This window comes from Chroicocephalus ridibundus, chromosome 14, assembly GCF_963924245.1.
Source record: "Chroicocephalus ridibundus chromosome 14, bChrRid1.1, whole genome shotgun sequence".
Classification (NCBI taxonomy): Eukaryota; Metazoa; Chordata; class Aves; order Charadriiformes; family Laridae; genus Chroicocephalus; species Chroicocephalus ridibundus.
Genome location: NC_086297.1, coordinates 3314357 through 3331513, shown reverse-complemented (window position 1 = coordinate 3331513; position 17157 = coordinate 3314357). Strand labels below are relative to the sequence as shown.

General features: G+C 57.5%; 1 long non-coding RNA gene across 1 annotated transcript in view; it reads left to right on the top strand.

Moving 5' to 3' along the window:
* Positions 1 to 17157, top strand: part of LOC134523423 (uncharacterized) — a 56892-nt gene that overhangs the window by 27354 nt on the left and 12381 nt on the right. The window lies entirely within an intron of this gene.

Below are 17157 nucleotides of genomic sequence, written 5' to 3'. Positions count from 1 at the left end.
CTCCTCTTCCAGTGGTGAGGAGATCACCTCTTCTTCCTTCCAGGTGCAGCTCATGGTCACACAGCTCCAGCAGCAGCTCAGAGGTGGTTGAGCCCAAGGGGTAGGAATTGATGTGGGTCATCCCGCACCCGAGCCGGGGGGGAGAGGGGGAACATGGCGGGGCTGTCCCCAGGGACCAGCTCCACAGGGCCAGTCCCTTCTGGTGTTGGCAGAGGTCACCGAATGCCTCGGGGTTTTGGGATTCCCTGGACGAGAAGATGCCTTTCATCTCCCCATGGATGCTCCAGGTCTGGCTTCCTCCAGCTGTTTTGGGGTGAAACATGGCACTTTGCTGGTTCCTCAGCCCAGCGGAGGAGGAGGCATGAAGATGCCTTTGATGAGGATCTGTCGGCAGCGCGTGTGTTCCGCAGCATTAGATTTGTGGACCGAACTTTCTCCCAGTGGGATTGGGACAGCTTCTCCCTTCTCATTTCAGAAATGGGCTGTACCTTCAGATTGTCCCATGCAGGGTGACAGACTGGGGCGAGGAGACCAGGGGCATCCCCTTGTGCAAGAGCCTCCCGTGGGTTTGGGCGGAGAGGGGAAAACAAGACTTGAGACCCGCTTTTAACGAACCCTTTTCAGCCAACTTGGAGAAAGTGTTCTCCTTGCCAAGAGCTTAAAGAAGAAAAAAAAAAAAAAAACCCAAACCAAAACCCAACCACCCTTCATAATTGCCACATTTAGAGGAAGGAATTCTAAATAAAAAAGTTAATCTCCTCCAAGGATTAGCAAAGCATGCGGCGTCTTGTCAGATGTGGAAGCGAAGCGGAGGCCTTAATATTTTAAGACAAGAGAGACGTTTCTGTTGGAGCATGTCTTTGCCGTGTGCTGGCCAAGGGACCCGTGCAGGGCCCGTGGACCGGAAGGGGCCGAGGTCCCTTGTCCCATCCGAGGGGGATGCGTCGCTGCTCTTGGGCTGTGTGTGGCCGTGGTGACCATCAGCCTCGCAGGTGGCTGCTCTGCCTCCTCCTGCTCTGTCTCTGCTCCATAAATAACTTATTTTGGCAGAGCATTCCTCGTACTACGGCGTGCAAGAGATCAGGGTGCTGCTCTTTGTACCTCATCTCTCCCCTTGGAGAGAGAGGTTCCTGCAGCATCTTTTCAGTTCCAGGGAAGAAGAGCTCAGTGCAGACGGGAGGAGGTGGCCACTGGCTCTGGGAGTTGCTGGTTTTGGCGGTTGAGCTGCGAAGGCACCCGTAGGGTTTGGCTTTCGCAGGGCCTGAGCGCACGGAGTTATTAGTTGCTGTTAATTGCGGTGGGAGGTTTGGGAGTTGAGCACACTTGAATGCCTGGATGTGGACACGTGGAATTAAAAGCTACTTTTTCCAAATGCTGGGAGCCCTGGTGGAACTCCCATGTTTTCCCGGGCTGGCGGAGGTGCTTCCTGGCGCAGGAATGGGGGAGTTGCCACGTGTCCCCCCGTGTCTTCTCAAAAGCAGCAGCAACTTGTCGTAGGTTTGGTTCCGTCCGTCCCTGTATTTGTTTGTATGTTATTTGTTTGTCGATTATCTGCTCCATCTTTGCTTCTCCACCGATAAGGGCATATGCAAACCCCCGGCTTGGCTTTTGAAACACGGATGCAAATCGGACACGGTGGCCTGGCAGATGTTGTCTCCATCGGGCAGGAGGTTGGGTCCACCTGGTGTCCCGGGTGCTCCAGCCCCGCTGGGGTGGGAGACATTCCTGGGAATTGCCCATCTTCCCCGCCACAGCCCAGCCGGGCGCGGGGGGGCCGGTGCCCCGCAGGAAGCAAACAGCTGGGGAGGAGCTGCCTTTGCTGCCCCCACATCCCTGGAGCTCGCCCAGCGTCGGGGTGGGGGGGGTCGGTGGTGCCCCCGCCACTCGCTGAGCTCTGCTTTGTTTTAACATTTTCTTTCTTCTGGGAGAGCTCGGGTGAGCCGAGTTCCTTCATTCTGGTCCCTGACACGGGAACACCACGGCGGGACGCGCTCATCCCCGCCGCGCATCCCCATGTTTTCCACCGCTCCCCTCCCAGCCGTGCATGGGCCAGGCAGCCCTTTCCTAGTACTTTGTATTTATTTACTGTATTTATTTACTATTATCTGCTGATTACTGCCGGTTGGTGCACCAGCTGAAGCCGCTGGAAGCGTGCTGGATGGTCGGGTTGATGCTCAGACGCATCCTGCCCTGTCCTAAGGGCTCGCAGGGACCGTTCCCCGGGGGGGGGACCCGGAGGAAGATGCTTTTGCTGCTGGTCATTTACACCTGAGCCCGGCTCGGCGGGGGAGAGCCCCTGCGACTGCAAGAGGTTAAAACTTTGCCCCTGTGTTTACTTTAGTTGGCTGCCACACTGCATAATAACCTGTCAGCACTTCAGGTGGGGATTTATTTGTGCATTAAAAATTGCCTGGGGCGGGCGGATGCAGACACTCTGCAGCATGCTGGAAAATGTGCCTCCAGCGTAAAAACAGCCTCTCCAAATATTTCACCCTTTTAATAAGTGCATTTAATTAAAGTCATATAACTTTTTTTATTATTATTAAAAAGGAGGGAGGGGAGGGGGGGGAAAAAAAAAGTGGGGCCTGCTGAGGCTGCGAGCAAAGGCTGGAATACAAAGAGGGGGTTTAAATGTGCGTATTTAATGGAAAAGTCATCAACAACATGTTGTGTTTCTCTTTATTTCCCAGCCCCGCTTTTGATTGTGGATAGAAAGTTGACGGGAGTTGCTGGATTTCCAGACTGCCTTTTCTCTCCCTCTCTCCATCCACTTCCCGCCTCTTGAAACGGTGCAGAACTATTAATTTTTCCAAACAAAGTTGCCAAACGGCGTTGCTCTTGGGTAGACTCGCAGCTGCTTTCTCTTTGCTCCTTTCACCTTCTGTTCCTTTAAATTTGGATCCGGGTGAATCTTTAAGCCACCGCTTTTAGCGCGAGCACCTGGAGGACTTTGCAGAGCGGGTCGGTTTTCCGGTCCCTGCGGAGGAGGAGGAGGAAGAGGAGGGCCTTTGGGAAGGGGCAGTGAGGTGGATGGATGGTATTTTGAGACCCTTGGGTGGGAAGATGCTCATCCATAGGAGGCTGCATGCCACCCCCAGCTGCCAGGGCGATGTGGGCACGGGGGGACCAGGGATGGAAGCCACGAGGCCACCACGTGCCCACCCTGAGCTGAGGTCCTTTGGTTTCCTACGGCATTGCCTTGCCCCTAACCAAGAGCTTAAGCTGGGCTTAACATTTCACGCTGGGCCAGTGCTGCTGGGGCTGCCGGCATGCCAACGGTGTGCCAACGTCCCTTTAATGGCACAGCCGACATCTGCGGTTGCGTCGGGAACAATGGAGGGGGCAGGGGGAGGGAACGATGATTTCAAAGCCCTGCTAAAATAAGTCCCATTTGATCAAATTCCGTATGGGAAGGTGCTGAGAGATGCGCCGTTGCACAAAGCGCCTTTATCCCGGCACAGGTGGCTTTAATACGAGATGCGCTTCAGCGCGGTACGGCCGAGGGCGGGGGGCAAGGCTGTGCCACGGGGGCTGCCTTCCCGTTGCCGTAGGCACCCTTGCCCTGAGATGCAGCCGGGCAACGGCAATTTTTAAGGATGATTCTGCATTTTTTTTCCAGAGGTGAGGAGGGGAGCTAAGGAGAGGAGTTGGGAGGCACCACTTTTCATAGCGAAAGTTGCCAATGCTCTTGAAATATGTTGCTGTTACACACCTACAAGCGCAGAACAAGCTCGGTATTCTCCAGTGAGGGCCTTAAACGCTGCGGCATCGGTAGCGGGAGTTGGAAGCCACGTAGAAAATTGCTCTGAAATGTGGTCTTGCTCCTGTTCCCCACGAGCATCACTGAAACGGGTGAACAGGATCAGTGGAGGGGGGAGACCGGGTTCGCCCTGAGCAGTGATGTCTCTGTGCACGGTACTGGTGGGGACGGGATGCTGCGACACGCGCTTCCTCCTCCCTCCAAGGATAAGACTTGCAAAAAGAAAAAAAAAAAAAGAAAGAAAAAAAAAAAAAGTCTGTTTTCAGGCCAGGGCAGCCCGTCCCCACGAGTGCCAAGTGCTCGAGGGCTTCTCTGTAATGCAGGATCGTTGTGCATCGCGTTTCCCAGCCCGGCACCCAAAGAGCTTTCCCCATGCCCTTCTCTGAAATGCAGTTTTGTAAGATTTTGGTGCTGCTGTTTCTTCGCGCGCTGCTCCCTTCTCTCTCTGAAGATTCTTTTGGTTTTGTTTTTGTTTTTTTTCTGAAGGAAAGAAAATCTGGTGGATTTGAAACGTGAGGAAGGGCGGGAAGGGTTGTGGATAATATCGCATGCTGTCCTTGGCAGGTGATGAGGAGGTTTATGGGAAGGGGAAACTTTTCAGACCTGCTGATACAGAACGAAATGGTTTTTAATAGCACGGAGGGGCAGGTAAAGGGTGGGAAAACGCGGTCCCTTGGCGTGCTTCCCCTCCCCCCTCCAAGGCATCCCCCGGAGCGGGTCTCTGCAGGCAGCGCTGCTGGCCCTGCCTGGACGAGGGGTGGGAGGCTGAGGACCAAAAGGCGTGTTTGGGAGGGCACATACATGGTGTGATTTGGTGCAAATCCCGGATCGTGCTGGAGTGCCGCAGCACGGGGTCGCTGCCGGGGGGACGGATGCTGCCGTGGTGCTGCCCTCCCTGCCAGAGGACACAAAATGGCCTTCTTGTGCCTGCCGTGTCCAGGCTGGAATAATAGTCCCTCCAGCCAAGATCCACAGGAGGATTTGGGGTCTTTGCAGCCCACTGATTTCCTCGGGAGCCGAAGCTCTGCGGGAGGAGCTGAGCGCCTTTCTGGGTTCGGGGATCGAGGGTGGCTGTTGGCCAGCACTGAAGTAGTGGTCTCTTGTGAAGCTGCTGCGTGCCCTGTCCGTGCCAAGGGAGAATTTTCCCCCATGGGAGTAAATCAGTTGGATGCAGGAACAAGCAGGTGCCTGCCAGGCTATCGGAGCATCGCGTGGAGCTGCAGGATGGTGGAGGGCTCTTAGCTCTACGACTGGAATAGGATCTGGGTGTAAAACTGGCTGGGAGAGGGGGAAGCCGGGGCTTTTCGCCTTCGCTTTGCAATGGGAAAGGCACAGGCCGTGTCCCTTGGCCACTGGAGCTGGCTCCGGGGGCTCTGGCTCCTTCCAGCTGGTGACTGTCCAGATTTATGGGCCGGGGAGAAAACTTGATGGTTTTCTTCTGGGTGGCTGGGAGGTCCCTGGCAGGATGGCTGCTGCTGCAGGCACAGAGGGGGCGTTAATGATGTTCCCTGGGGGGCCACAGGGAGCTCAGCCCCCCCGACGGAGCAGGTTTGGTGGCCAGGGTCGAGGCTTTGGGAGGAAGATACTGAATGGGGCTGTGGCGGGGCGGGAGCGTGCAACCGCCCTCCGGTCCTCGGGCAGTCACCAGATCTCGTCCCAACCCTAAATCCAGGTCATATGAATCTTTATTTTTCTTTTCCTCTCCCGCCTGGAGTCTGCTCTATTCATTTTTGTTTCAAGCGAATGAGCCCGCTGTAAAGCAGCCTCGCATTCCTCTGTATAATCTTCGGCGAGCATGGCCTGGCTGCAGTTTCTCAATTAAGCAGAGTTTTCTCTTGCCTTTCATTCCCCGTCCCCTGGCGTCCTAATTGGAGGCACTGCGCCCTGCTCCACGCTCTGGGGACGCGGGTGCCTTCGCTGTGGGGCACGAGGGGTCGGTTTGCCGTCGGGGTGCTGCGGGCGGCCGTGCCGTGCCCAGCCGCTCCTTCACGCCGCTCGCTCCATTTTTATTTTCTCTCTGGCAGAGGCAACGAATTTCCTTTTGCACGACACTGAATTAATTTAGCCTCTCTACAAAGCGTCCCTTTTTGTCTTTCTCTCGCCGTCTCGTTCCTGGGGTGCAGGAGAGTGCATCGCCCCCCACCCCGAGCTGCCGGGATGGAGCAGGGATGCGGGGCTGCGCGTCCCTTCGCCTCCCTCTTATCTCCCTGTTCCCCTTCATTTACCTGCGGCAGCCAAATGAGCTCTGAAGCGAGATGCCCCGTTCCTCGCGGTAGGCATCCCATGTCCTGAACCTGCTTTGGGAACCAAACCCGGCTTTCCGTGCCCGACCCTGGTGCTGGTCCCTGTCGGTGGGATGCGGATGGGGAGCCTGCGGGCAGCCCCGCTGCTCCCCTGCCTCCGCAGAGCACGGTCCGTGCCCGCTGGTGGGTGAGGGGAGCAAAGAAGTGTAAAACTGTAAAAACGGAGTTGGGAAGGAGCTCGGAGGCATTTCATGTGTGCCCTGCCCCCCGGTTGCTGTGCTTGTGGCAGCCCTGGTGGCTCCATCCAGCTTCTCCTTCCAAGGAGGCTGTCGGTGCTGTCCTGGCAGTCTGTCCCGTTGCCACTGCAGCTCACACCGGTGCCACCATGTCCTGCCCCTGTCTCCTTCCTCTTTGCGGCGGCTTTTTGCATATTTGATGCTCGTGAAGCCGTCTCCCTTCAGCCCGCTCCGCTCCCGAGGGTGGGCAGGGGACAGGTGTGGGTGGCGGGGATGGGACTGCTCCAGCCCTGGCGATTCGATTCGGAGGAGAGTTTGGGGGCGAGGGTGTCTGCAGGGCCCCACCATAGCTAATAATTAACGGGATCTCTTCACTCCCTTGGCAGCCCCGGCTGCTCCGGTGGGAGCGTAGGGCTGCAGAGGGATGTTCTACAGGACTCAGCAAAGTTTATGGGATTTCTTAAATTTCCCCCAACCCTTTTTCTTCCCCTTCTTGCCTCATTTTTACTTTTTTTCACACACACACCCCCCCTTTTCTGTTAAACAAAATTTCAAGTCGGAGCCACCAAAAACAGTCCTTCCTTTAAAAACTGAACTTTGCTACAGCGCTAAAATAAACACAGGGGAACTGCTGCTCGCATGAAACCGCGCTCAGCTGCTCTGTAAAGAGAATAGAAAACGTGGCGTCAGGTTTTTCGGGCAGGCGCGTGCCTTAGAGCTACGGGAGTGTGTCTGCAGAGGGGCATCGCTCCATCGCATCCCGCTACGGGGATGGCGACTCCGTCCGTACCCGCAGGTGTTTGCTTTGCAGGCAGCCGCTCACACCCCATTGCCGATATCCTGGCTCACAGCTTTTCCCCCCACAGAATTTGGCTAGTTGTGTTTTGGTTGGTGGTATTTTTTTTTTTTTAAATATATTTTTTCACACCAGCGGTTTTTAGCCCCGTTCACGCCAGCTCCAGGCCGCGGGTCCTGGTGCCAAAGCGCACCCTTCGCTTGCCGGGGCTGCGGTGAGCTGCTGCCGGCCCCGCGTGCTGCGCCGGTGGGGAAGGGGCAGGTCTGAGGGGTGCTTTGTGCTGGGGAGGGGACAATAAATTCATGGTTTGCCTTTTGGAAGAGACGGGGCTAATCTTGCAGTCTGCAGCATCTCAACTGGACGCTTCCCTTCCCCGAGGGGAGTCCAGATTCCCCCCAGAGCTTCTCACTGCCCTCCGGTTCTGGGGAGGGAGGGAGGGATGGACGCGCTCTTCAATGTCAACAGGGTGGATGTGGCCTTGGAGAACGTGGGGACGGTGTTGGGGGGGAGAGGAGCCTCTGCAGTTTGGGCTGTTCCTGCTGAAAGCAGAGCCCGAGTGTGATGGGAGCGGGAACTCGCTGGGGGTCCCACTGGTGTGACAATGGGGGGCCAGCGGGCAAGCCGGGGAAGGTGCGTCAACCAAGGAAGGAGAAAAGTGTTGTGCTGGGCATGAGCCAGGACACCAGAAACGGAGGATGGCAAACTGGCAGGGTGTTTGGAATAACGTTTTCCCCAAGCGTGTGAAGGATGGAGAACCTCCACCGAGAGGAACGGTGGTTGGGGTGCGCCCATGGGGAAAATGAAGGAGCTCGGCTTATGGCTGTGGGCTCAGACCTTCCTGTCCTCCCAGCTGGGCACCGTGTGGTGCTGCGTGGGTCTGGCCGGGCTGGCTCAGAGGGTCCAGCCCTGAGGGGACCAGGGTGGGATGCTGAACCCCATCGGGGGGCGGCCGCTGCCCCACGGTCCCGGCGCTGGCTGCGCTGATGCTGGGCTGTGTGTAAATCACTGGGGCGTGCGGGTTTGGGATCTGCCTCCCCCGCCGTCCCGCACACCCAGCCTGCCGCTGCAAGGGCTTATTATTCAGCCTGCAGATGCCAGGTAAGCTCCGCTCCTCCATAAAACTCAGGCAGGCGCTAGGAAAACACGGCCCTGCCAGGTCCGTCTGCTCGGGGCGAGTGTTGGCGGGGGGGAGAGCTGTTCTTTCTCCTTCGCCCCAGCCAGGCCCCTTTTCCATCAGTGCCGCCACGGGGAGCTTTTTCCCACCTAGAAGAGGAGCAGGACGGGAGGGCAGAGCCGTCGCTTCCCGGTGAGCGGAGGAGAGTGTTTCCCAGTTTTCTCCTGGTGTGCTGGCGGGCGGCTTGCAGAGCCCTCCTGCTCTACCTGCTGCGCTACGGCGCGCTCGGGGCAGGATTTGTGGTGTTTTACAGGCTCCCCTTTCAAAAATCATTTGATTCGAGTGAGCTGTGTGAGCATCCCGCGTGTCCTGGCAGGGCGGCTCGCCCGGGTGCGCTCCACCCCCACCCTCATCATCTCTGCCCCTTCCCTACCAGCAATGGGGGGGTGATGCTCATATTTTTGTGAGATATGCTCCCAGAGAGGACAAGACCTGTCCAGGTGATGGGAAGACACCGTGGACGTGTGCGGTGCCAGCAACCCCAGTCCACGGGGGCTCCTCTCCAGATGTTGCGCCATTGTTTTACGAGGGCTGATGGTTTCGGCTTAGCCGATTTATTTATTCACCCACGGGGACTGGCCGGGGACGAAGCATTTTGGCTCCTGGGGAGCGGGAAGGGCCGGCGGGGCTGGTGCGGGGCGGGGGGGGCATGTCTGCGGCCGGCGTGGGTGGTCAGCGTGCCGGCGGGACGGGAACGCGTCCCGCGCGGCAGGTACGGACACGCAGATGCGCGGTTGGGCGAGGGAGGCGTGCAGATGTTCCTGGAATTCCCAAGCCGGATAGGAAGCGGTGAACAGGATGCGTCGGGGGTGGTGGTGGGGGGAGCTTGCCAAGAGCTTGACACGAGGAGAGGATCGTTTTCTGCCCTTCCGATGGCCGCGGTGCGCTGGGGGAGCGCTGGGTCTGGGAGAAGGTGGCAGGCATCACGGCGAGGTGCAGGATGCGCCCGGAGCCCTGGGCAGCAGCCGGTCCTGCAGCTCAGCCCCCGTCCAGGGCAGCCGGCACCGCTCTCGGGCATCGCACCGGGCTCGTTCCCCTCCCCAGCCCAGCCCTCTCTCCACATCTGCGCTCTCTTATCCGTGCGCGGCTTCTCCTCTTGGTTTTCATGCCGATTTTTCAGGAAAATAAGCTGCACTCATGCAAACTAAGTCGAGCGGCCAAGCAGGTTGCCTTGCTGCAGAGCTCCTCTCCTCTTCCCTTTCCGATGGTCCCTAAATTGCAGCGGGGAGCGTGTCGAGCCGGGGCCGCCTGGCAGCGGGGAGGGGGGTGCATCCACATGCGTTTCCGATGGTTTCTGCTCGGGTTGTCCGCGCCGTCGAGGCGTGCGACCGATTCCAGCCAGGCAGCTGGGTCCCCAGGGGTGACGCTCTGGCTCTGTATCGTCCCTGCTCATGTGGGGCCAGGGCCAAACGAATTAGCAGGCGTTACACCTCTGGAAAGCAAAGCTCAGCGAGATGGAAATCCCACAGATGGCAAGAATCTGCTCTGCTTTACTCCCCGGTGTTGCTCCTGGGCACGGTGTTGCTCGTATGGACCACTCTGCGAGCCCAGAGCGTGGGTCCAGGGCTCCAGGAACGTGGTCAGCCAAAGCCAGCGCTTGGGAGAGTTTTCCTTAGTACCTCAGGGAGCACGTTCGAGGTCCCTGCCAAGAATTCAACATCTGCACAATTGATACTTGGCAGGAAATTTTAAAATTCATGCGTGTTCCCTGAGGTGAGGAGGGAAGGTGCCTGGATCTGCAAATCCGTCTCCGCTCTGTCCCCAGGCCAGGATGGAGCAATCCGTAAGCCTGATGGACAGGGGATGGTGTGAGGTCCCAGGGTGGTTTGGCTTTCGGGTGCCCTTCTGCCTCGTGGGCTGGAGTTTCTTCTCAATTTCAAGTGGTGACGGCGTATTCCAGAGTCTGAACGGTGGCAGATCGTGCTGAACATCACCAGCTCAGGGCACAGGAGTCCTTCTGCTCCAGTGGTGATGGAGAGAAAGACTTGACTTGGTGAGACAGCCTGGGCCTGTTAACAGGTCCCGTTGCATGAGCTGGCCCGTGGTAGCCCACTGCAGGCTCCCGACCCGAGCCCTCGGGGGGTCTCCGGGCAGGGACGGGGCTCACTCGCCCTGCTTTACCCCAGCCCATGCTGGGAAGGGAGGATCAGGTGCTGTGGGGTGTCTGTGTTACTGCCATCACCCTTCTGCATGTGAACGGGGGCGAGAAAAGCCAGTGTGGCTCTCGGGCCAGGTAGCCTGGGGTAGGGACTAACTGCGATGGCATCTCGGGCTCCTTGTGCAGATTTGCCACGAGCGATGGCTGGGGACGCCCGGGGTGGCCCAGGGTGCCAGGAGCCCGGCCGGGCTCTGCCCAGCAGCTGCGGCATCTTTTAGCCCCGCTGTGCTCCCCCCACGAGGCTCTGGGCTAAACGGGCTCCTGGGTGTTGCAAACCAGATGTTTAACGACCGCAAAAAGCTGTGCCCTCCGTCCGCTGCAGGAACTCTTCCTTCCCGGATCATCGGTTCCCGAGACTTCAAATGAAAAAAAAGCAGCTTGGTCTGTTGTTATCTTGGCGTTAAAAAAGCGGGTACGTGCCCTCCGTTTGCAAGAGGCGACTTTGTTCCTTGGTGGATCCCACGCGGGACCGGGGACAACCCGCCCCCTGGCCACCCGCTTGCCCTGGGTGGGTGGCAGGTGGGTTTTCTGCTCGCCCTCAGCCGGAGATGGCCGGGGCGATAATCCTGCCTGAAACAAACCTAAAGAGCAGAACCGGTTGGACAGAAAGTGCAGCGGCGGAGGGGGAGCACAGCGGGCACCCGGGGCGTGTGCCGAGCCGGTGCCGCTTTGGGCAAGCTCGAAATAAGTAGCAGGGAAGCGCTGCAGCATCTACTTAATAGGTTAATATTATTATTGCTGTCACGCAGGGGGTGAGGTGAAGCTGTTTACTTTAGGAGAGCCTTCCTGGCCTGCCCAGGGGAGTTAGGGTGAGCCAAGTCCATCACTTTGGCAGCAGATCCCCTGGCGATGAGCGTGGCCGAGAGCTGCCGAGGGGTGACCTGGTGGCCCCGCAGCCCCGGGCAGCTTTTCTGGGTCTGGGGCAGATGCTCTGGAGTCAAACACCTCCCCGTGCCTCAGTTTCCCCATTTGTGTGATGTGGACAGTGACGCTGGTGCTTCGTAAAGCAGCGAGAGGAGCTGGAGTTTTTGCCCGTGCCCAAGTGAAGACCTGGAGAATTCAGTGACGGTGGAGGAAGGTACAAAAGGGAAAAAAAAAAAAAAAAAAAAAAAAGAAGCTGGATTGAATGTTTTGGAAGGAAAGGAAACAAACCTGTGGGTGAGAGAGCAGGATTTTTGTTGTGCCACCTCTTAAAGCATGACGGCTGCTGGGCTGGTATTCAGTCATTTCTGAAGGACCACCGCTAAGTGACAGCTCGGGGAGCCTCAGCCCGCTCCCGCCTGCCTGCTCTCCCCACCCGAAGGGTGAAACTCCCTCCTGAGCTCTGTTCCTCACTCACGGGGTGGAGGAAGAGCGGACTTCACCGTGCTGTCCCCAGAGATGGGGTCAGAGATGGATTCCTGCAGGGTTTCCATGCTCCTGGTGCCGCTCGCGTGAGCGGAGGCTGCGGTGCGGTGGCCCCAGCTGCTGCAGCCTGGGGTGACCCACGTGCCAGGATAAACAGAGGCGAACGACTTGCAGGGTTCTGCTGATGGCTTTTCCAGCAGTAATTAACTGGGAGACAGTAGAAGCCTGAAGGCTTTTGCCATTTTTGGGCAGTTTCCACGCGCTCTGCCTCATGCCGGCTGGTGGTACCCACCTCGCCGACCCAACACAAGGACACCTCGGCACATCAGGCTTGTTACTGCGGCCACAGGAGACACGATTGCTTTCACAATTTCATCCCTCCTGGAGCCTGTGGACATGGGTAGCTCAGTCCCAGAGAGGATGAGAAAGCACACAGGAGCTTCTTGGTCCATGAAGCCACAGCTCCCTGCCCCAGGGACCCCCCTGTCCCGTGGCACCCTGCCTGCCGCAGGGTGTCAGAAGCATTTGGTCCGTCCCCCTCTTTCCTGGAAAGGTGGGAGCGAAGGAACACTGTTGCCTTTGTCCTCCTCCTTGGGCTGGAGAAGAGATGTGAGCAGGGAATTGTACCATCCAGGAAAAATCCTCTTCCCCTTGACCGAACCGCAGGGAACTCACCGGACTCGTGACTTGGATGGAGCACCAGGGCTTGTGGGTTTTCCTTCTTTCCCTCTCCCTTGCCTTTCCAGCGTCTGTCTGTCCTCCCTGGCTCGTATTTTGGGTAAACCCCAAGAACACTGAGTTTACTTTGAGAAATGTCCCCCTGGGTGGACGGGGCTGGAGAAGGATGGTGGCTGGGGGGGGTGGTGGAACTGAGCCTCCCCTGTTCCCAGGGCTTGTTTGAAGGTTTCTGTGGTCTGCAGGAAGGCTGCCCGCAAGGACCCGAGGATGTTTGGTGTGAGATCATCTGGCTGCTTATTTAGGGACCACCAGCGAGTTGCCGAGCACCTCGGGGAATCGGGCTGCGGCCACCTTTTGATATCGCAAAGGCAAATATTAAGAAAGCCTTTTGGGTGGGGTGGGGTGTGTGTGAGGGGGGAGCTGGGCTGGGTGTTCCTCGGGCGCTGGTGGCCACCACGTGCCGGCTGCAGCCGGGGTGAAACGCTTGATGTCTTTCAGCGGGGTGGCACATAAAAGGTGTGGGGAGGTCATTAAACGGAGGGACCCGGAGCCCCCGCCTGGCTCTGGGAGACCACCAGAGCTCTGCGGGGCATTGGGACAGACCAGCACGTATTCCTCCTCCTCCTCCCTTCATCTTTAAATACCACCCCGCAGATTTCAAGGAAAAAAATAAATGCACTTAAAATGGCATCATTTTGTGGTGCCTTGAGGACTATTTATATTTTTATTGCTCCCACAATTTTTATATAATAGCCTTTTTCATGAAGCCATCAGTGTGTATGTGTGTGTAATTAATCCATGCATCATCTCCAGAAAGGGATTTTATAGCTGGATTTAGGGCAGTGGCCCACGGTGGTCGGGATCACGCTGCCATCGAGCCCTTTACTGCCTTCTCCCGTGCCAGCTCCGGACCAATCCCGAGCTTTTCACCCCATTCCGAGCTAATTCGAGCTCCTGTTTTCCAGGCTGTGGGGGAGGCTGTAAGCTTGGCTGGGTGAGTTTTTTCTCTCTTGGATGTCCCACAATGTCACATAAAAATACATTTCTCAGTGCTGGAATTAGTTGAAGGACCAGAAAGTCGGTGTGTGGAGTGAACTAGACGGGCTTCGCGCCATCCAGGTTTTTGCCTGTAGCTTTTAAAGACAGAAAGTGGCTTTTGTCGGGCCAAGCCTGGCCCTTTCTGCAGCCCGGCTCAGGGGCTGAGCCCGGCAGCTCCGCGCAGACTCCCCTCTCCCATTCCCTGTGGAAAACGAACCAAATCTCTCAACTTCCGAGTGAAACGTGAGATGCGAGATAAGTGTTTACTGGAAGGCTCCCATTGCCAAATAGCCTGGAGACCCTTCCCTTCCTCCTCTCCGAACAAGTCCATCCGGGCGTTAACTGCGTCTCACCGAGATGCGGTACTTAGCACGTTCTGCTCTGACAGGAGATTTTTACCTTTCTCGCAGTAATAACTACCCTGGACAACGTACAAACCGCTGGCTTGTATCAAGTATCTTCTAGCAGCTCCCCTACCTCCTCCCCCTGACGTCTCTGGGTACCGCACCAGGGACCTCAGGAGGAAAGGGAATGAAGCAGTGGCTCCTCTGAGATGATCCAGCTCCTCAGGGCCGTGTTTCTGCAGAACACAGAAGCGTGTCCCTCACTGGATCAGCACCTTGAGCCACCCTGATGGTCCCATTTGTTTTCGATGCTGCTCTTCCCCCCGCCTTCCCTCATCCATCCATCCATCCATCCATCCATCCATCCATCCATCCATCCATCCATCCATCCGCGCCGGTGGCTCCGGCTGGGCAGAGGGGACCTTGTGCCATCTCCAGCCTCTCGCCTTCCATAGAGACCCACCCGGAGACATGGTGGCACTTCTGGTGGGCATTTCTTGACGATTCACCGACAACGTGTGCGTGGAAGAAATTTTGGGGGCGGGGGCGGAGGGGGGGATGCAATGGTGCTGCAGGGCGATGGGGGCAGAGCCGCGGGCCCCGGCTGCTGCTGTTTAATATCTGTGGTCTAAGTGCAAATGGAGCAGGCTCCAGCTACAGTATGTTTGTCTTGGAGATTAAATCTGGAGAGCCTCCGGTCTCCAAGTCCCTGCCGGGAAGAGAGGGGCGAGGAGGGAGGGGAGCCCAGCCCTGCGGGGGCACACACCTTTTTAACCCTCCCAAAACTGCTGCCTGCCTTTGAAAAACGAAGGGTTAGAGGGCAAGCGCAGGTAGAGGGAGGAAGGGTGGGGAAGCACGCGTCTTTGAAATAGCTTTGCAAAGATTTGCACAGCCCGAGTTGTTGCACCTGCTTGTGAAGCTTTTGCGGGCAGGAATCTTTCCTTGCCTTTTTTTTTTTTTCTTTTTTTTTTATATTGTTTTGGGAAGATGAAGCGTTGCTGCGGGGACCCGCCAGCGATGCTGATGCCAGGAGCCTTCGTCTGCGTCCCGCAGAGCTCCTGCGTGGCCAGTGTGCGCGAAACCTCACTCCTGGGTGTCACGCAGCTCTCGGGCACCTTCTGGCTCTTTCTGCAGCTCTTTTTGTGCCCATGCAGAGGGTTGGGTCCCTCTCGCTGCAGCCCAGCCCCTCGCTGTGCTGGCTGCCCAGTGTCGCTTGTGCCATCCATCCCTGCCTGGGCTGGTGGCAAGTGGCGTCGGGGCTTCTCCGGCTCCGTGTCCCGGTCCCCTGGGTGGCTGAGAGCATCTCGGGCTGCAGGACACCATCCTCATCCTCCAACCGAGCCTCGCACCTCACACGAGCAGGGGAACGCTGCACGGTGCTCAGGTTTGCCTTTAAGGCTGATGTGTGGGGCAAGGCAGGAGGGAGGGAAAGCATCTCCCCCCCCCCTCCCCCGGGATCCGTTGCAGTAATGTTCCCAAACACTTCATCTCGTGTACGGTGCGTACTACAAGTGTTCCTACAGTGCTCAGGGCTGTTTTTGCAGGGCTGTTTATATAAGAGATCGCGCATGGTGCCTACATGCTTCTGGCACTTACAAACCCAGGTAGGCTGTGTTTATCCTGGGGATTGGCCCCAGTTGCAGTCGTCTGGGGCTCAGCCAGCAGCGTAGCTAGACTGATATATATATATATATATTATTTAAAAAAATGCCCTGGTTGTCGAGAGGCCAAGCTTGCTTGCTGTGCCGATGAAAAACGTGGCTTCGAGCAGTTTTACCCAGCCTGAACTGGTGGAGCTGCGCCAGCGGGCAGGCGGGAGCTGGGGGATGCACCCGCTCCTCCGCGGGGTGCAAGGGCAGGTTTGGCATCGTCATCCTCAGCGAGATGCTTTACGGCGTTTTGAATGGCAGGAGCCGGTGGGTCTCCCCTTGTCTCAGGGGCTGGTGAAGGGGCTCAGGTAGGGGTAGATTTCCAGTTTTCCCCCTTACTCTTGTTGCTTGAGGTCCCTCGTGTTGCGGTGTGGTTTCTAGCCCCTCTCAATGGGGTAGGGATCCGTGACTGCTTGGTCCAGGGCTGGAATTGGGGACAATCTGCAGAAGAGAGACCATAAGGCTGGTGAAAAGCTGGAAACTGGGTCTCGTTGCTGGGGACAGGAGAGGCCCTAACGTGGGCTGCACGCGGCAGGACCCCCGCGAGCCGCAGTGCCTGCAGCCTTCCCACGGGAAACACCCCGGCTCCGGCGGGGAGAGCCTATTAAAAGGGAATAGGCCAATCAATAAATCAAGGCACCTGAAAAATGAAACCCGGGGGTTTGGGAGAGGGTTGGTTTTTTGGTTTTTTTTTTTTTGTTTTTGTTTTTTTTTTTTTTCCCTTCTTTCCATTTTTTTAAATTATTATTTCTTTTCTCAATTAAAGCAAACAAAACTGGGACGGCGGGAGGCAGCTGGTGTGCCGTCTGCGGAGGGCTGCGCTCGGTGGCGGGCGCTGGGCGCAGGCACGGCTGCGGGGGGCGGTAAATTGCCTCTGTAAATTACAGCTGCGGTACGGGGCGGGGGGAGTGGTGAAAAGGGACCAGCTATTCCCCAGCTCTGGAGGGGGGAGGCCTGGGGGTGCCCCACGATTGCCGGGGCAATTTTCTGGTTTTTTTGGAAGGTGGATTTTCTCTGAAAATCTGTCTCTGTGCAGATCTTATGTTGGACATCAGTGAGGGGAAGAAGATGCTTGTGAGGCTGGGTAGGTGGAGCCGAAGGGGTTTATCCCGGAGGTCAGCGCGGCACCCGCCGCTGTTTGCTGTCAGGGTTTGGGTGACAAATACTCGGGTACGTCTCTGTCCTGGTGAACCCTGTTTGCCTCTGGGCCGCTTTCGGACGCTTTAATGGGGCACATGAAACTCCCTGCCTTTACAGCCCAGCTAGCGGGTTTTTGGGATCAAATGTCAGGATGTTGTTCGAGGGGTGGTAGCACCGCCTTGGTCGCATTTAATATTGTGTTGAAGATGCCAGGAGGGCTGGAGCCCCTCTGCTGTGGGGACAGGCTGAGAGAGCTGGGGGGGTTCAGCCTGGAGAAGAGAAGGCTCAGGGGAGACCTTCCAGCCCCTTCCAGTCCCTAAAGGGGCTCCAGGAAAGCTGGGCAGGGACTCGGGATCAGGGAGGGGAGCCATGGGACGAGAGGGAAGGGTTTTAAACTGAAAGAGGGGAGATTGAGATGAGATCTGAGGAAGAAATTCTTGGCTGTGAGGGGGGTGAGCCCCTGGCCCAGGTTGCCCAGAGAAGCTGTGGCTGCCCCATCCCTGGAGGGGTTCAAGGCCAGGTTGGCCGGGGCTTGGAGCAACCTGGGCTGGTGGGAGGTGTCCCTGCCCAGGGCAGGGGGGTTGGAACAAGATG